This window comes from Erpetoichthys calabaricus, chromosome 6 (assembly GCF_900747795.2).
Source record: "Erpetoichthys calabaricus chromosome 6, fErpCal1.3, whole genome shotgun sequence".
Classification (NCBI taxonomy): Eukaryota; Metazoa; Chordata; class Cladistia; order Polypteriformes; family Polypteridae; genus Erpetoichthys; species Erpetoichthys calabaricus.
Window position 1 is genome coordinate 81,358,398 of NC_041399.2, and position 21,674 is coordinate 81,380,071.

A 21,674-nucleotide genomic window follows, 5' to 3' on the forward strand; every position below is an offset into this window, starting at 1 on the left:
ACAGGTCTATTGGAAGTACAGTGTGAGCCAAAAAGAAGTACCACGTTTCAAATGTTTATTCTACAAAAACGCCACAAGATAAAATAAATTTCATTATGACACAAGAAAGGGTATACAAAATATATTTTTTTCACTTTGTTTTAAAAATTATGTCTTCAAGGTGGTGGCCATCATTAGCTATACAGCCTTCAAGATGATTTCTGAACGCTCGCATGACTAATTTCAAGGTGAATAGCGTCCCTGAGGGCTTCAAGATTTTGAGGTTGATGAGTGTATACCTTCATCTTGAAAAAGCCCCACAAGCAGAAATCACATGGAGCGAGATCAGGTGAATGTGAAGGCCGCCCAGCATCACCGCACAGGGAGATCAGCTTCCCCAGAAACATCTCCCACAAAACTTGCATGGATCTCCATGCCGTATGAGCTGTTGCTCCATCCTGTTGAAACCAGACATCTGCCATATCCATTTCTTGCCAATATAACGTTCTGAAGTGACGGTGACCGTTACTCCCCCCTCCTCAAAAAAGTAAGGGACTACAATGCCAAATTCTGCAGTAGCGCAGCAAACTGTAACATGCTCACTATGCAGGGGTCTCTGATGAAGTTCATGAGGGTTGGTTCCAGTCCAATAGCAAATGTTTTTCCTTATTTACACAACCATTCAAATGGAAATGTGCCTCATCGCTGCACATGACGATGGCATCTCGATGAACGGTTCGCAAAATGTTTGCACTACCATCATTTTGTATGGATGGAAATTAAGGTCCTCATGGAAAATCCTTCTCAAATACATGTTGGAAATGTCTCAGGCAGAAGCATGTTTACGCACTGGACATCTAGGAGCCTGCAAAATTGATGCCCTTACAGCTTGGATGTTTTCAGGTGTTCGTACAGTCCGAGGATGACCTGGAGATTTTCTGTTCAATGTTGTACCAGTCTGTCTAAATTTAGCCACCCACTGAAGAATTATTTTCTGATTTGGGTCATCACCGTTAGGAGGAATACTGAAGTGTGTTCGGAAGGCAAATTGCATAGTGATGATGGATTCATTGTTTTTGAAGAACGCTTCCGACAGCAAAAACACGGTGTGCACCAGACCAAGGCATGTTGCCAAATGAAAACTACAAGGGATCACCTATCAAATGACTCCCACCCCAACCCACTCAGTTGCCTCTTCCTCGCACAATGACTTTGAGAAATGTGGTACTTCATTTAGGCTCACTTTGTATATGGATATATGTCCCCCTGAAGGGATTCATGTATCCCAGAAACACTACCACATGCATATACAAAAAGATCTTGTGGCACAAAAAAACGTCCTGGTAAGCATGCAAAAGCATGTGGTCAGCAAATAAAACTTTCTTGTGTGCATAAGATCTAACTTTTTTTTTTTGGTCATGTCCCTTTAAGGGTTCTGTGATGTCTAGTAGCAATCAGATGCAAAAAACTACACAGCAATTCAAGGGTGTGAAGTAAAGTTTAGAATTGTGTCTCATTCTTGCTCATTAGTGATTTCAAAGTGATGTAGTGAGATCAGAATTAATGAGGACTTTATTTAGGTTGCATTCTTATTCTTGCTAACCTGAAGAACATCTAAATTTCCCACAACTGAACTTCTGCTTCTTCTCTTTGGGATTTGTGTTTAGGTTCTGAATTAAGAGAAGGGGCTAATAGTATGGACAATTCAGCCATTCAAAGAAGGGTTAAGTGGCTGGAAACAATATAATAGGATTAATGAAACTGGCACCAGGATGACAAGGAAACAAAATACAGTGGAACCTTGGTTTGCGAGTAACTTGGTTTCCGAGTGTTTTGCAAGACGAGCAAAAATTTTTAATAAATTTTGACTTGATAAACGAGCGAGGTCTTGCAGTATGAGTAGTATGTATACGCTTTGTCTGCTGAGCATCATGTGATCACAACTGAGCTGATGGTTCTTCTCTCTCTCTCACTGCGGGATTGAGGGCAATCGTCTCCTATTCTCTGTCTGAGTCAGCGTGCCTCACTCATATAGTCAACATCCACACGAGCATATACTATTTACTGCAGCATTAGCATTGTGACTGTGTGTGTGTGCGCGCACGTGTATGTGCGTGTGCTCGCTCGCGTGTGTGTGTATGTGTGTGTCCACGCACGCTTTCGTGTGTGTGTGCTTGAGCTGTGACATGCGAGTCCCCCATCTTGCACCCCAAAACACGAAGCTGAGTCTCAGTACTTTAGCAACACCAGCTTTATTCAGCTTGAAACAGCAACAGCGCGGTTATTTATTGTAGCGGGATCTGCCGCTCTCCTATACACAGACACAGCAGTCAGGCAGGGCCCTGCGCATTTATAATGTTCCTTGTTCCTTGTATCACCCATCAACGGCAGGCGCTTATAGCATGTCCGCGATCTTTTCGGATTCGCTTTTACGGCGAACTGCTACACCGCTGTGAGACTGCGATTGCTTTGGGATGCTCTTCCGCATGTCGTCCCGTTGGGTGCAATCCCACAAGAGTTTAGAAACTCACTCACACCAGCCATGATTCTTTTCAAAGGTAAAGTGCAGGTTAATTTGTTTTATGTATTTTTATTTTATATTTTGTATTAATCATTTTTATATGAATAGTTTTTTGGTTGTGGAACAAATCATCTGAGTTTCCATTATTTCTTATGGGGAAATTCACTTTGATATACGAGTGCTTTGGACTACGAGCACGTTTCCGGAACGAATTATGCTCACAAACCGAGGTTCCATTGTAGTTTATTTTTAAAAGGGCCACCTTTTCCTAAGAGACAAAATATGTAGGACCAAAGGATTTAAATGAATGAAAAACAAAGACAGTTTCTGCATAGGGCAAATACAGAGACTATAAGTGGAACCAGGTAGGTGCGGCTTGAAGTAACAGCACCAGATAAGATAAGATGGTTAGAAACTATTTATATGTGGTAGTTAGCAGAGAAGCGTCAATACGGGTGTATCCAAGGGTGTGCAGTATGCTTTTACAGGATATTGGTATCTGCACTGTCCTTTAGCTTGCATTTCACATTTTATAGGATCAGTAGGTTCTAATCTGCAGTGATGAAGCATTTTTTTTAAATTTTGTTGGCAGCTGTGCCAGAGGTGATAAATGACATCCAAAGCGAGCAGATCAAAAATTCTTTCATTTTTGACAGTAATGGGGGTCATATCAAAGACCAGAATGGATCCTGAGTATATGTCATTTCAGTTGTCAGTTATGTTAGCCTCTCTTTCTGTTTTGCATCTTTCCAAATATGAAGGTCCAAGAAATAATCAGTGTTTTAGTATTTCATATTTTATAAGAGCCGATATAATTCAGTGTATATCAACTGGCACAAATATAAATCACTTTTCATTGCTACAATGCAAAAATGTAAGAATCAGCACCTTGGTGAAAGTTGTAAAAAATGTTTACTACTTTGTGAAAGAAGATTTAAATATCTGAGTTTCACCTTAACTATACACACAAAGTAACTATTTCTGGGGACTTCCCTTGTTTTATTAAACTGCATACTGTCAAAGGGGACATTCACTACAATTGCAAAGAATTTGTGCAGTGCAGTATGTTGTTCTGGGGCACAAAAAGTCCTTGTAATTTTACATCTCAAAATTAAAGACAGTGGTGTTAAGTGATACGTTCATGGCAGATAGCAATTATATTCTCCACTTGCATTGCTTATGAACCTTAGGATAAGAGCACAAATTTGTTGTAGTATGGCATAAAATCACAAATAATTAACATTCAAAAGAATTGCTGAGGTGCTGTAAATGAAAGTGGGTAGAGGAAACAAATACATTTTAATATACAGTATTTTAATATGAAATTAAATTTAAAAACTCATTGATCATCTTGCTCACATATTTTATGAAGAGATTATGCCAAGATCCCTGATACAGCCATTCAAAGAAAAAAAAAACTCTTCTAAAGTTTGTTAAAAATTATTTTAGAAAGAGGACTGAAAAACATCAGATATAAAACAGACACATAATTAAAAAATATATTTTATGTAACAGTTTTTATAGTTATTAAACTATACAATTTTGAAGTATGTACAACACTAAACCTGTGTAATGAACTGAAGTCCCCAGGATGTTTTCTTGTCTGGGGTCACTGCTGCAGGGACGATGAGCAGCTAACCGCAACACCAAAATGGAGAAGTGCTAACAAAACAATTGTAAGCTCTTTATTGTGGTTCTGTTATTAGGAAGATAGAAAACACATTTGAGCTTATAGATAAGTCATGTCATAACTTGCTGCAATTACATCTTGCCATGTCATGCCTTATTGTCCTATGGCTCTCTTAGATCATTTATTACTTTTTTGTTTTCAAGGTTGCGATACTAAAAAATACCAAATAGTTAATTGTTTCCTGTGAAAATCCAGTACAATAATTTGCATGAGCCTACTGTAATAAATGTTAACATTTTTTAGATATTAAATTCTCTCTATATACTATGGATCCTTATTTCTATCACTTAAATTATATTTCCATCACAACGTTCGTTAAGGTGATTGTGATATTATGTAAATGTATTAGCTGTAAATGTCTAGTACAGTTTGAAATCAAAGTAGAATGAATGTGAATTTCCCCTTGGGATTAATAAAGTATCTATCTATCTATCTATCTATCTATCTATCTATCTATCTATCTATCTATCTATCTATCTATCTATCTATCTATCTAGTCAAAGTTAACGTTTGCAGTGCACCATCTATTGGAATGTATTTTGTAATGCATGTAGTAATACAATTCATTGCATTTGTCATCCCAAAAGATGGCAGCAAATGTTTGTGATGTGCCATCCGTTGGAATGGCAAATGCAATGCATATATCTCTGTGTCATGCATGGGTGTCCGAGGACTCCTCTATGGGCCAGGGAAAGGTACACAATAGCCCACCGAGACATGAGGGGGGCTACCGCTGACCTTGTCCTGTTCTTCCTCTTACCCTATAGCTCAGAGAAGCTGCCCGGCAAGGGCACTTCACCCTGCCCCTTCCGGAAGTACCAGTATAAATGAAGCACAGACGAAGAGAAAAGTGGCTTCTGCTGGGAGGTAGGAACGAGCTACATGCCAGAGCCTGTGACGTTTGTGAAAGGACTGAGTCTTGCGAAGGAAGTCCCTGTACGCAAGAGCGCTGAAGCGCTATTTTCGTTACGTTTGATTATTTTGTCTGTTCGTCTCACGACGATTAAACAGGACGACCTGGCTGGTGTCCCAATGTACTGACTGTTCCAGTCTGTCCTTCCACCGCCCAACCACAAGTGGCGAAGTCGGCAGGATCAAGGTTGGGAGAAAATTAATAGGATGGTTGAACCCGTAGGCCTCGCTGAGGTCGTACAACAGCTGGCCGATCAACTCGCCCAGCTGCAAGCATGCCACATTGAGTTCATAGGTGCCGGTGGGCACCGCGCAAACCCGAAAGGACAAGGTCCTGCCCAACTGCTCGTTCCTATGAGACCACGAGAAGACATGGAGGCATATTTGACCATTTTCAAGCGCACCGCCAGTAGATAATTTTGGCCACGCCGGGATTGGAGTCACATGCTAGCGCCTTTTCTCACCGGTGAAGCACAACGGGCCTATTATGATTTGGATGAAGACATAGCCGCAGATTATCCCACTTTAAAGAGAGAAATTCTTGCTCGCTATGGATTAACCCCTACGTGTCAAGCTCAGCGTTGCCGGGAATGGAAGTTTGATCTGGAAAGGCCAGCGCGGGCCCAGGCCTTTGGCCTGTGGGGAAGAATGACCCGTTGGCTACGTCCCGGCAAAAACACACCGGAGCGCGTAGTCAAGGTAGTCATGGCCGACTTCCTCGTACGCACCCTTCCTGAAAATCTGATGAGGCCAGTAAGAAGATTACCCTGGGCTGATATGGAAACCCTCGTGGAAATAATTGAACGCCACCGATCTGCCAGTGAAACCGAGCGACCAGAAAAATGGCGCCAAATCCGCTCCAGCCAAAACAACCGCAATGAAAATCCAGCGAGGGACCCAGAGAACCCTTCCAGAAAAAGGGAAAGGTTGTTCCACTACGTTGTTACCGCTGCGGCGAGTCAGGGCATACGGTGGCCATTTGCCCCAAGGGAGATGACCAGATGGACTGTGCTTGGGCTGAAGCAGGCAGGTACTGTTATGCTGTCGCATCTAACACTCTCGTTTCTCCCCTCTCAGGCCCATCCAGACTGAATGGACACCTAGTCCGAACACTGTATGATACAGGAAGCAATATGACTGTTGTTGCTGCCCTCTATGTCTGCTCGGGACAGTATGATAATAAAAAGACCAGCCTTACCTGTATTCACGGTGAGATTAAGGAGTACCCCACCGCGATGTGTTGGCTCCTAGTCCGTGGACATTTGGCACTAAAGCGTGTGGTGGTGCTCCCAAAGCCTCCATATGCCATAATACTGGGAAGAGACTGGTCCCAAAACAACTCCAAGCGGACAGGGCCGTGTCTGATTGGTTCCTCGACCCAGGATATGAACGAGAGCTGCTCATCCAAGGAGGAGTCCCAGCCATGCAGGAAAACAGGTAAAATGTCAGTTACTCAGAGCGATCCTGCGGATCTGGAGCCTGCAGAGGAGGGGCAGGAGGCCGACGGTAACCTGCCCCCTACCTCCCATGACTCTGCTGCCTCTGCTGAGTACTGCCCCCCACGAATCACCTGACATAGCAGTCTGGTTCCACCCCCTTCCCTTCTCTTTTAGGCGGGAGCAGTGGAACGACGACTCATTAAAACATGCTAGAAATGCAGTAGTGGCCATAAACGGACACCCCTCCAAAGATTCCACCCCACCCATGCCTCACTTTGTCATCGAGAATGATCTCTTATATCGGGTGGTTAAAAGCCATAATGGAGTATGCAGCCAACTTCTGGTTCCCCGATCTTTCCGACAGGAAATATGTGACCTGGCCCATGCTTATTTGTTGGAGAAGGGGCATTTAGGCCCTGAAAAAACCCTTGAGCATATAACAGCACGCTTTTACTGGCTGGGCGTGCACAAGGAGGTGTGCCGATTTTGCAGGTCCTGCCCCGAATGTCAGCTCACTCACATTCCTAGGAAGGATCGCGCCCCTCTAGTTCCCCTGCCCATAATTGATATCCCGTTCGAGAGAATAGGTCTAGACATTGTGGGACCCCTTAAACGCTCAGCTAGGGGACATAAGTATATTCTAGTCATGGTTGATTACGCCAACCAATACCCAGAAGCCATCCCACTACGAGTGGCTACATCAAAAGTAATAGCCTGGGAGCTTATAGGGGTTTCTTCACGAGTGGGCATTCCCAAAGAAATACTCACGGATCAAGGGACACCCTTCATGTCCCCCCTTCAAGGGGGTGGCTAAGATACTCCGGATCTGCCAACTCAGAACATCTGTATACCACCCGTAAACAGATGGATTAGTCGAGCATTTTAATGAAACGCTCAAACAGATGCTGAGAAAGGTGGTCTGGATGGACGGGAAAGATTGGGACCAGCTCCTCCCTCTAGTCCTCCTCGCCTTCTGGGAGGTTCCTCAAGCCTCAACAGGGTTTTCGCCCTTCAAACTCCTGTACGGGAGACAACCCAGCGGTCGCTTCGATCTCATTTGGGAGGGCTGGGAAGACGAAGTCCAACCTCCTTATCAAAATATACTGGAGCATGTAGCTGAGCTTAGGGATTGTTTCGAGCGCCTAAGACCGGCTGTCCGAGAGCATTTAGAAGGGGCACAGCGTGCATAGGCCCAGTTGTATAACCGGAACTCCCGCCTCCGTGAGTTCCGCCCCGGCGACTGCATCATTGTGCTCATCCCTACCAGCCATTCCAAGCTCCTAACCCACTGGCAAGGGCCATTTGAAGTACACGAACGGAAAGGATTGGTAGATTAATTTATCAACCCAACCGGCATCCCAAGGAGCGGATCTACCACGTCAACCTCCTAAAGTCGTGGGTAGACCGTACTTCCCCAGAGGCAATGGTGGCTTATGCTACTTCCTTATGTACGGACGCCGAACACTTAAATTATGGGGATAAGCTCACTCCCAAACAAAGGTGCAAGATAGCAGAAATAATAAGTTCGGTGGAAGGGGTTATCGGATCTCAGCCAGGCCGCACTTCACTTATAACCCACAATATTATCACTGAACTAAGAGCGCTGGTGCGAGAGTGTCCCTATAGACTCCCAGAGGAAAAGAGGGCAGAGGTGGAGTTAGAAGTAGGTCGGATGCTGGAGATAGCCGTGATAGAGGCCAGTCTCAGCCCCTTGTCCAGCCCAATTGTCTTAATTCCTAAGCCGGACGGGAGTTGGCACTTTTGTAATGATTTCCGCCGGCTTAACCAAATTTCCCGTTTTGATGCTTATCCTATGCCTCGGGTGGACAACATGCTAGAGCGCGTGGGAGATGCCTGCTACCTCTCCACCGTGGACATGATGAAAGGATATTAGCAAATCCCCTTGACCGAGACAGATAAGGAAAAAAACACATTTAGTACCCCTAGTGGCCACTGGGAGTACCGAGATTCTTCCCTTTGGGCTGCACGGGGCTCCGGCGACCGTCCAACGTCTGGTGGACTGACTGCATCCCCATAATGCCTATAGTGCTGCCTATCTTGACCATGTCGTCATATTTTCCCGCACCTGAGAAGAACACCTACTGCATGTGAGACACATCCTTCAGGCCATACACCAGGCTGGACTCCAGGTCATTCCACAAAAGTGTCACTTTGGATTGACCGAGGCTAAGTATCTAGGCTATGTGGTGGGCGGAGGACAGATCAAACCACAATGGTCCAAAATAACTGCCATAAGCAACTGGCCCCAGCTGCTAACAAAGAGGCAAGTGCAAGCTTTCTTGGGCTTAGCCGGGTACTACCGCCGGTTTGTACCCTGCTTCTCAGAGCGAGCTGCACCTCTAACAGATTTGACAAAGAAGAAGGCCCTAATTTGGTGGTATGGAATCCCAAGGCTGCTGCTGCATTTAGTGACTTAAAAAGGGCCCTGTCTTTGGCTCCAATACTAAAATCACCTGATTTCTCTTGTCCTTTTATTCTCCAGACCAACTCCTCGGATACCGGCCTGGGTGCTGTGTTAAGCCAAGTCGTCAAAGGAGCTGAACACCCCATGATGTATCTTAGCCGGAAACTGCTGGACCGGGAGAGGAGATACGCCGCGATTGAACGGGAAGCACTTGCCATTGGGCGATAACCACGCTGTGTTATTATTTGTTGGGCTGTGAATTCACCTTAGTCACTGATAATGCCCCCCTACAGTGGCTCTCTGCTGCTTGTGACACAAATCCCTGAATAACGAGGTGGTTCCTGAGCCTGCAACAATATAACTTTAAGGTAATACACCGTAAGGGCACCTTACATGCCAACGTGGATGCCCTCTACCGCATCCACGAACTCACGGTAAGATTCGCTTGCCCCTCCAGGCTCGAGCTAGGGGGGGCCGTGTCCCACATGGGCGTCCAAGCACTCCTCTACGGGCCAGGGAAAGGTACACAATATCCCGCCGAGATGAGAGGGAGGGCAAGGGCACTTAACCCCACCCTTTCTGGAAGTACCGGTATAAAGGAAGCACCGACAAAGAGAAAGGCGGCTTCTGCAGGGATACCGAAATGAGCTGCACGCCAGAGCCCATGATGTTTTTGAAAGGACTGAGTCTTGCAAAAGGAAGACACTTATCCATTGATTGTGTTGGGTAGAATCCTAATGTTCATCAGTATGCATGGCATTTAAACTGTGAGTCTGTGCCTGTATTTTTTTCCTTGGATTTAATAATTTTTTTTCAGCAGCATTATAATTTTAAGAGGTGTTTGTAAAATGGCAGACAACATAGTTATAAACAACTTTTAGAAGGTGGTAACGTTAAGATTTGCCTCTGGCTTGTTACCATACATTTTTGAAAGAATTTTTAAACTAAATGGAAAAGATGCTCTTGGCAGCACAGACCCATCCGTGTACAGGCCCACTTCAACTACCTCTCAGATGAGCAGCAAACTTGAGAAATGTCACATGGTGAGCATAAAAGATCTGATGGGAGCCTACATCTATAATATTTGAGAATATAATAGACTCTGAGGAATGCAAAGTGGGATACATTAAACATTCTCACAGAAAGAGACCCGTTATGCAATATTGAAAAACCTGTTTGTCTGAAAATGAAAAAGGCAAAAGGTCGAATTATCTGGAGTGAGGATAAGGAAAAGTTACAAGCCCCAGTGGAGGTGGAAGAGGCAAAGGACTGGAGCAAGGATAAATGTAAGGATTTACACCTGGCCTGACTTCATATAATGAGAAATGTTGCTTCGTAAAAGTTATTTGAACTGTTATATCTCAGAGCAAGTTCAAGTATTATGATATTTTGGGTACTGTGGATGGGTCTCATCAGACTGAGTAGAAAAAGCAGGAAGGGGATTGAAGATTTTTGTGGATGTGCAATGATGAAAAGGGACCACAATACGATTAAAACCAAAATGTGTGATGAAAGACATTGAAATGCGGACTGAATTCATCCATGTCACTACTCAGGAATGTAAATTACATCACCCTGGCTGAATCAGCAGCAGAAATGATTCACTCTGTGCTAATATTTTAATGATGGATCATTCTGAATGCTGCCGACTTCAAACAAGGAATCAAGTGTCTATTAGGCAAGACAATGGTATGACAATACAAGCTAGACATGCTCTATCCGGTTATTAATAGCTTTAAATTTTAATTAGCTGCTATGCTAACAACAAGCCATGGATTACAAGTGACATCAAGGGCCTTTTGAACCAGAAGAAAAGGGATTTTAAAGGCAGTGATCAGCATGAGCTCAAGTGCGTGCAGAAGGAACTCCGAGTCCAGCTCAGGGTGGCAAAAGAGCAGTACAGGAGAAAGCTGGAGCAGAAGTTGCAGAACAACAGCATGAAGGAAGTATGGGACGGGATGAAGATCGTCACTGGCTGCAGCTCGAAGCGGGGTGCCACCATCAAGAGAGACGTGGAGAGAGCAAACCAGATGAACAACTTCTTTAACAGGTTTGACCATCCTAACCCACTCCCACCTTTGAGTACTGCACCCTCCATCCATCCTTCTGCTGATACCAGCATAGGAGAGAGTTTCCCCCACCAACAATTAGAACAGCCCAGGTACGCAGAGAGCTGCAGAGACTTCGTGCCAGCAAAGCAGCGGGTCCAGATGGAGTATCGCCCAAACTGCTGAAGGCCTGTGCGCTGGAGCTGGGGAGTCCTCTACAGCGCATCTTCAACCTGAGCCTGGAACAGGGGTGAGTCCCCAGGCTTTGGAAAACATCTTGCATCACCCCAGCCCCAAAGGTATCATGTCCTAGTGAGCTGAATGACTTCTGGCCTGTCGCTCTGACGTCACATGTGATGAAGACCATGGAGCGGCTGCTGCTTCACCATCTGAGGCCACAGGTCCACCACGCCCTCGACCCTCTGCAGTTCGCATACCAGGAGAAGGTGGGAGTGGAGGATGCCATCATCTATATGCTACATAGATCCCTCTCCCACTTGGACAGAGGCAGTAGTGCAGTAAGAATTATGTTTCTGGACTTCTCTAGCACCTTCAACACCATCTAACCTTGGCTTCTTAGGGACAAGCTGACAGAGATGGAAGTAGATTCATACCTGGTGGCATGGATCTTGGACTATCTTAAAGACAGACCTCAGTATGTCTCAGGAACTGCAGGTCTGCAACACAGGAGCGCCACAGAGGACTGTACTTTCTCTGGTCCTGTTCAGCCTATATACATTGGACTTCCAAAACAACTCGGAGTTCTGCCACATGCAAGAGTTCGCTGACGACACTGCTATCATGGGCTGCATCAGGAGTGGGCAGGAGGAGGAGTATAGGAACCTAATCAAAGACTTTGTTAAATGGTGCGACTCAAACGACTTACACCTGAACACCAGCAAAACCAGGGAGCTGGTGGTGGATTTTAGGAGGCCCAGGCCCCTTATGGACCCTGTGATTATCAGAGGTGACTGTGTGCAGAGTGTACAGATCTATAAATACCTGGGAGTACAGCTGGATGATAAATTGGACTGGCAATACTGATGCTCTGTGCAAGTAGGACAGAGCCAACTATACTTCCTTAGAAGGCTGGCGTCCTTCAACATCTCCAATAAGATGCTGCAGATGTTCTATCAGACGGTTGTGGCGAGTGCCCTCTTCTATGCAGTGGTGTACTGGGGAGGATGCATAAAGAAGAGGGATACCTCACACCTGGGCAAACTGGTGAGGAAGGCAGGCTCTATTGTAGGCATGGAGCTGGACAGTTTGACATCCATGGCAGAGCGACGGGCGCTGAGCAGGCTCCTGTCAATCATGGAGAATCCACTGCATCCACTGAACAGTATCATCTCCAGACAGAAGAGCAGCTTCAGCGACAGACTGCTGTCAGTCCTGCTCCACTGACAGACTGAGGAGATCGTTCCTCCCCCACACTATGCGACTCTTCAATTCCACCCGGGGGGATAAACGTTAACATTATACAAAGTTATTGTCTGTTATACCTGTATTTTTATCAATCTTTAATTTATTGTTTTTCATCAGTATGCTGCTGCTATACATTTTAAACAATATGTATCAAATCAATACAAGTCAAACATAGAGCAGTGTAAAACTACAAAAAATGTGAATCATTAGCAGGGAACAAAATAACAATACAACATAAACCGATACATTAGGAGTGAAATTTTGAATGATTGCAAACAAAGTTAGTATACCACACAACACAGTGTTGAAAATAATAACAGAAATAATTAAAAAGCATGAGAGTAAGTAGGCCTTAGTCTCTGTCTGAAGGCTAAGACTGTTGGAGCCTTAGCTATAACTCAAATGAATGTTGACAGATTTTAGCCTATAAATAAAGATTTTCTGGATATGCTTGCAGTCACACTGAACTGAGAGTAATCTGGACAAAGAGGGCACTAAATTAGACCAATTAACTGGTAGTCTATAATCTGCTCAAGATGGACAGAACTTCAAGATCTGCTTGAGCCCTTCCTCTGGAAAAAAAAATCGCAGACAGCAAGTGAGGAGTCATTGAATGTTTTGTAAGGTAGCCTGGAATTGTTATTGCTGAGTGTGCACTTTCTTAGCAAAATTCAATTTATTGAAATTTAATAAAACTGTTGGGGTTTAGGAAGCATCATAATGCACAAAGTACATTATATTCTTATTCAGATTACCTGCACATAAATGCATGATTTATTAATTATTTTATCTAGATGAATCACTGAACAATCTGGTTGCATTTTGTTGGAAACAACATACAAAATGTTTGATCAGCCTACATAAACGTCAGGTCTATTGAACGGTTTTTGCAGTTTTTTAGTTAGGCTGTACAACTACATGACATCTAGTACAGCATGTGATAATCAACAAAAAATACTTTTAGCCTTTAATCAACATTCTTATTAGGGCTTTGTGAACCTTCGTCTCTCAGTTTGAAGGTCAGGTACCTTTAGCTTAACTTGGGCTGCTTACCCTCTACAGTCTCCCCTGTCAAGACTGACTTGCTGCCTTCTTGATTCTTACTTTTCAGCTTTAACCCTGGGTCACAAAGATGTCTTTTCCTTCAGTCATCATTTACACTGACTTGATGTTTTGTCTTTAAAGACCTCTGCCTTACAACACTGCTGTGTATAGTGACTCAATCACTGCCATGGTTTGACTTTCTCATTCTGAGATTTTTATCCAACCTTTCCTTTGTGCCCCCCAGTAGCTTGTAGACCCCAGGCCCCCCTCCACGGCATTCTATTTCATATTGCTGTATTATATACGGTATGCCTTGTGTAGTGGTGAGCATGTTGACCAGATAAAGTTAGTTTTCTTTTCATAAACTATAGTCAAGTTTAGTTTTTATAGATGTGTCAGTTCTGTGTTTATTTGGTTTTTTGAAGTGGTATCAAGAAACTAAATATTTGTGTTGATTTATTCTTCATTGTTAGAGTTTCACAGTATACTGTATGTGTAATTAAGTGGATTGGCAACATGTTTTACTTAACTTTGAATGAGCCTGCTTTAGTTATTTTAAATAATGTGGTACAAGACATACTGTATGTCAGCAGTTCTCTCTGCAGCATTTAAGCCATTTTGAGATGCTTTGTAGAAAAGCAATGCAAGCTTGCTTACATCACAGATATTTTATTATTTGTGGACCTAAAATGCTTTCAATGTTTCCAACATTATTTTTATGCCACAACTATTATAGTCAGCCAAATTGGAATTTATCTTACTGTGGTAGTTTGTCATTTCCAGAAAGGAAAGAGACTTCAAATGGATTAATATCTTCCAGCAAAACCAGTCAAGTAGCTTGCATGTTTCAGTTTGAATTTATTTTTTATGTGCTTAAGCTTTTTATTTAGTAGCCAAGCTTTGCTTTACAAAGTTTCAACATTCTCATGTGCATTTCCACACTAGCAACCGGTTTCAATAACCTAAAATAATTGTGCAAGGATGCAGCTGGGTGAATAAAATAACTGTTTTTGGTTACTGGTGTTATACTATTGGTGCAAATTACAGCACTAAGCAAAGATGGGCTCATAAACAAAGTACAGAAAATGAACAATTATCGTTTCTTACAACAAGTAAATTTCAAAGTATGATAGTAAAAAATTTAGGAGAGTGCCTGAATAAAAACTGATAATTCAAGGTTCTGAAAATAGGTTTTTTATTCAGAGCACCCTTAAAGAAGAGACTTGGACTTCAATGCATTGAAAGTATTAGGATGGCCAGCAGAAGAGAGAAGACATTTTTTCCCTTTAACTGAACAGCAGAGTTGATAGAACTAAGGCTGCTGATATCTCTTCAGTTTAAAGCCAACATTACAGCAAAATGGAAAAGATGGAGTATTTTGGTAGTGCAGAGTACGACTTTGTTTCGTCTTCTTCTTCTTTCGGCTGCTTCCATTAGGGGTTGTCACAATGGATCATCTTCTTCCATATCTTTCTGTCCTCTACATCTTGTTCTGTTACACTCATCACCTGCATGTCCTCTCTAACCACATCCATAAACCTCCTCTTAGGCCTTCCTCTTTTCCTCTTCTCTGGCAGCTCTATCCTTAACATCCTTCTCCCAAGATACCCAGCATCTCTCCTCTGCACATGTCCAAACCAACGCAATCCCACCTCTCTGACTTTGTCTCCCAACTGTCTATCTTGAGCTGACGCTCTAATGTACTCATTTCTAATCCTGTCCATCCTCATCATGCCCAGTGCAAGTTTTAGCGTCTTTAACTCTGCCACCTCCAGCTCTTTAATTTCTGGTATTCTCCCTCCTTTCCTCAAAGTGATACAGTTTAGCACTTTTATGTTTATCCTCTGCCACTTAAAAATAACATCGGGATCCAGTAGGCTGAAAAAGGGATTAGTTTTGTTTCTTTATTATCCACTTGGAAGGACAGTAACAAGCATCTGCACTGCAAACCAGAAACAAAATCTAAAGGGTTGGCTGGCTAGACAGACATAGTACTGTGTCAAGAATTTAGATAGTAACAAACCTTCTACTTTATAGATCATCAGCTAGACATCTACACTCGGATTGCCATACTAGATGGCTAGCTTAACAGAAGCAGGGTTCAGACACCACTTTGCACGCAACATCTGGCTTAATGGCATTGGAGAGCATGAAACTTTGGCTACTTAACTGAAACAGGTGCTGCTTGCTGAGAAGTGGTTGGCATCTGGAAACCAAACAAAACAACTACTTCTTAGTTAGACACGTGTAGCTTATCAGAAAAAAGGGCATCAGATGCTAGATGAAATGCAAACCAACCAGAAACAAAAAATCTATAAACTTTATTTTTCTTTGGTGCCTACTCAGTCCAGAGCCCTGGGACCCCTGACACACAAAAAATCGAAACAAATTCTTCTTTTTTTACTTTGTCATTATAGTGTTTTGAAGGAGCCACCTTCTTCAAACAAAGAGCCAATGAGAGTGCAGTGCTTGCTATATGGATTACCTTAGTGCTCGTGTGAACTTTTGAGCAAAAATGCTCATAGTACATCCTGATTAATGTGTCACCACAGGACAAAAACACAAAATAATCCAAAAAGTAAGAGGAGAGGCACAAAAATGGAAGAAATGTCAATTCTGTATTCCTGTAACATGACTTTGTGTCCCCAATATATTCTGTCAAACTGTAAGCTTTTATTATTGTAGCAATTTTTACCACAACTTTACTCCACACAATGCTTCCAAACTGCCTAATCGCTATAAATTTGTTAGAAAAAGGAATATCTATTAAGTAAGGTTTCAGGTAATTGGAGTAAAGAAATGAGAGTAAGGATTACGTCAGTTAAAACTAGTTTAAAGCTTTGCATTTTAATACATAATTATTTATTAGGCTGCTGGAGAGTGGTAATTTGTTGCATATTGGTTTGACATGCAAGAAATACTTTCACTGTCCTCTGTACGCACAAAATTATTACTACTACTACTACTACTAGAACGTATTTGAAGGAAGTCCACCGAAGGGTTCTACAGCAAAACATCATTTCTGTATAAAGAATTATTGTATATAAGGTTATGCTATTTAGTCCCTTTCTATTACTCATGTGTAGTATTTACATCAGCTACATGTTGTGAAGTCTTATGTTGCAAGCATTTCTTTCTAATACTGTAAGCCGATAATGAAGAATTGTATCAAAAATCCACTCATTTTTAAAATTATTGTTTTTTAAAATCTGACTCATAACTTTTTTGCGTAGCTAAGTATAGGGAACATGCTTCAAGACAAGTAGCTGCAGTTAAAATCTCAAGTAGCCATTTATTCAACAGAATTTTTTTTTGCTCAAAAACAGGATCTGAAAAGGATGGCACATGAAATAATTCTCTTAACTATTTTTCTTTATCGAAGCACACTTTCACATATTTGGAACATTTTTATATAACATTGCTCAGTAACTTGTTAGCTATAGTTAAGCAGTTATATTAAAATAGAGATAAACAAACACTTTTGGAAGCTGCCCTGAATACAAGCTTGTACTGTTTATGTAAATGTGCAAATTGAGATACTTTGTGCTTTTTTTTATTGTTTTTTTGAATTCGTTGTCAATATTTAATTATTTTCATAGATACTTTTAATAGTACAAGATGAAAAATAAATTTACAGAACAGATTTTTTAAAAGCATTGGAAATGGTTTGCATTTTTAACACTTATAGATTATTATCACCTGTAAACACAATAATATCAGTCAAATTCAGCACAAACATAGTTTGCAGTAACTACAACGATGTTTCCAGTAACCCAGAGAAAGAATGATTTTGAACTCTTAACTTAAAATTTAATTTCTAAAAAAAATGTAAAAAACATTTGCGAAGTATAACCACAGAAAATAATTTTCTGTGAGATCACAGATGGTCATAATAACTCCCTTATAGAAATAAATGTAAATCTCTGCAACTCAAAAATAAATACATTTTTCTAGATAATTTTTTACACTGTCTGACATTACCGCTGGTATCTCACTTTGATCGCTTTTAACTGAGCAAGCTATCGGCAGTTGTACTAAGTGCATCCATGAATGTGTAGAAAAAGTAAAAAAATATTTTATATAAAGTAGTTATTCACCTTAGTAACGTCATGTATCCAGCAAGGACCATTAGCTCCCTTGTTGGAATGAGTTCTTTAGTAATTGCAGTGTGTTACATAACCCAAATCTATACAGATATAATATAAAATGGCGATACCCCTCCCTTAATGATACGGCGATAAGAAATCTCATAGGAGAAATAACTTATCTTTCTTTAATGACAGCATACGCGGTATAACAGACGAAGGAAGTCATGACAAGAACCCAGTTTGGGAGTGGGGGCCCAAATGTGTAGAGTCTGCTATTTTCGCCATGCAGTGGAAGAATTTTCCGGATTGGAATACGTTATATCCCATCCATCTGTCGGCTTCAAAGGAGTGCCGGGCAATGTTCCAAGGCTTTATACTCTTTCTTCATGTGCAGGCCCCAACTTAGGTGAATCATGCCATTCCAAACAAGGAAAAGAGGATACAGTTTCATGCTGACTTTGACACACAAAAATAGTATACAATGCCCATTTCGCAGTTGTCCCTGTCTTGTCTTATAATGCTTGCCTAGCAGTTCTAAATGATGAGCCTCTGTGCTAAATCTGGCTTTGTATTAGCTGTGCATGTGAGTAGAAAGAAAAGTAGATTTATAAAATATTTGTACACAGCACAGTGACATATTAAACATATACACTTATTACATGTCAACCTGCATTTAATATCCGTCCATCCTTCTTCCAAACCCACGTATCCACAGCACAGTCATAGGAAAGTTGGAGCTTATCCCAGCAATCACTGGGTTCAAGGCGTGAACAATCCCCAAACAAGGCATCAGACCAGGGTGAACACACACAGCAGGGGCCAACTTAGCATCCCCAATCCTTTTATAACCTGAATGGTTTGGGACTGGGGGAGGAAGCCCAAGCACTTCATTTAATATAATTTAGAGTATCTTCTAACCATTTCAAAATAATTTGAGAAGGGGGGGGTCACAGCTAAGAACAAAAAAACAAAACATAATTAGTATATGAAGCCAAATGTTTGTAAGTGTGACCCAGGAGTACTCATGTGTTCACTTGAATGCAGGTTGGTCATATAACCCTGACTTCCTTCCTTTTTTCATTGTCAGTCATTTGCCAAAACAGAAGTACTCAAGGTAAGAGCCAAGGTGGTGTCATTATTCCTGGTGCAGGTTGAGTTTAGGATGGAAGGGGAAACTATTAGGACAGTGTGACTGTTTCCCTTCCCCTTGTGTGCTCTTACAGTTAGTCATTTTACGGCATTCACAACAGTCATGTAGATGACATCATGTGGAAAATTAATGCAGGTGAAAATTAATATCTGTTGTCTGAAACTGGAAGACTTGAAAATGTGATTTCTTTCTATTGGACTTTTTAGTAGTTGGGTATCTTTGATATTGATTATTGTTTGTCCATAAGTTACATTTTTGGCGGAAAGATTTTTGTTTTTGCTTTGTATTTTATTAGCTTGAAGGCATCTAATGAAATTATATTGAACTTGTCCCCAATGTTAATTTTATGTTTTACAATTTTACTGTTAAGTTTTATAGTGTAATTAGTCTTCTATTTTCTTTCAATATTGTTCATTTTAAGTGTCTTAATTTCATCAGCTTGAAACATAAACCTTTAACATGAAACAGCTCATCGTCTTTTTGTCTATGCTCTTCTAAGGAATTCATAATTTGTAATATTTTAGCTTTTTTCCCCAATCTGTCCTGAGTTACAGTATAAAACTGCTTTTTTTTGTTGCATTGCTAACATTGTTTCTGTGAAGTTCTCACTGATCATCTATGCTCCCAAACGGTACAGTTTGTTGATTGCGATTTTCAAGACCATTTTCTGCCGTGTAGAACAGCTGTAAGGTCAGAGTTCAGGCAGTAGATAAGCAACTGTGCCTTTACAATCTGCATGCTATGAGCTAATTTGGATTTATATGCTGTGTTGAAAATTAGTGATATTTATGAAAGTAAGGTTGTAAATGAGAAATAAATGCAAGAGTTTCTGTGTACTCCATACAACTAAAAATAAAGTTGAACATTGAAACAAAGTGTAATTATTTGAAAATAAAACAGAAACAGGTGGTATATGAAAAAATGGAAGAAAAAGGAAAATGGAAAAAAAGACAATAACATTCATAACGGTTTGCTTCATTTAGATGATCCCCCCAAGCCTATGTATCAATAATCTCCAGGATATGGTACATACAGTATGTGTTTGGAATTCATAATCAAGTTTGAGTTCTTACGTTTTCTTACATTTACTGTTGTTTATATCTAGCCTTTTGTAGCATTTTATTTTAGGGCCATAGGTCTGCATGTTTCACTTGTTTTAAACAGTTTGTTGAAAATGGTAAACTTTCTTTATAACTGAGGACAGAGATATTAAGTGGATAACAAAAGGGGATGAAGAATCATATCAGTAATCGAGTTTGTTCTTTACCTGTCATGGCTGCCACTCAATTAGGATTAAGCAGGTGTCCCTAGGTAACTATGGCTCGCTCTAGATGCAATAGAATTTGTGAAAAACCTTAGGCCCCAGTTCAGTAAATTAGAAGCCCGATAGGACCAGTTTTGAAAAGAAAGAAAGAAAGAAAGAAAGAAAGAAAGAAAGAAAGAAAGAAAGAAAGAAATGAATGTATGTCATTCCCAGTGAAGCCAATGATATCATGTTGTCAGAATGAGTATTTGACCTTTGACAAATTGCAGGTAAACATCTTCTGTCAACATAAGATAAATCTGGAGGCAGAAACTCAGAAAGGAATTAATTTTCTGCTTCCCAATAATTGCTGCCTACATAAGAAAACTTCAGTACATATATATTACAAAAACAAAACAAATGACAATACTTAGCTAACTGGAGCTCTGCTTTTTAATCAAATGTAATTTACATATGAAGTAAGAACTATTTTATCAATTATCAGAATGCTCAAGATGAAGTGATTTATCATGATCCAAGTCAGTAAACCCTTTTTAGTTATCAATTACAAATTCTAAGGAACTTGGCCTTTACAGAGATAAATAACAATTAAGTGTGGTTTCAGCACTGAGAGGGAATTGGCAGGACCTTATTCATAAGAAATTTGACATTAAAGAAAAGTTGGTAAACAAATCAGACATTCGATTAAAGAAATGGATTTGTAAATATTGTTTTTAAAGGAAAGCAAAATGTTGGAGGAAAACTTGAAGAGAAAAGTATTGAAGAAAGAGACTTTGATTGCCAGGTTAAATGTTGAGTGGGCTTCAGCAGTTTTCCTTTATGCTTTTATTTCTATTAAACATCGGAATTCGAATGCTCACTTTCTTATAGTTTTTGAAGTACGAAAGATAACTGCAGTTTCTTAAATCTTTACCATACAGCCAGCTGAAAAAATGTCTACATCTAGGCAATTAAAAAACTGAAAATGAGTTAAATGTGGAATAAGGAGGTGAACTAAAAATTGTATGTTTAGACAATTATTTAAACATTTAATGAAGCACATAACTATAAAATCAATATGGACTGGCAAAAGGAAAACAATAATTTACGTGTACACTTGCTTGCTTACTGCAAGAAACTGTTCCTGTGTTAGGCTACCCTGGCTGAAAAATATCCATTCATCTGTTTTTTTCTCTTTCTTGCCTTTGTAGGCCTTAGTAGAAACCCCCTAGCATTAAGTTTAAGTACTGGCTTTTGTCCTTCACTTTGTTTTTAACATCTGTGTATCATCATGTCCCTTTCACTCTTGTTTGCTTGACTATTTTCAGTCTCATGGTTTTGACCCTTACCATGTCTTTGCCTATGAAAATCCTCTCCTATTCTGTCACTAACAAAAATACCCAGACACGCCTTGTGCCTTACGACAATGCATTAATAGCAAAGCTATTGAAAGCAATGCACCAATAATAGAGCAATCTGAAAGTAAAATAATTTCAATATGATATTGTTGTAGTGATGAATATGAAACTGCTGGCGTCTGCATAAACTGTTAATATAAACTGAGATGCTGGTTGTTGCAACAATCAATTCATTGCAAAGACTGGTATCTGTTCACTTCTATACTTGCTTTTAGTAAATGTCACTTGTGAAAAGATGTGATACACTCGTACGTGCCACCAAATAATGATGCCATGCACACAGCATATTTGC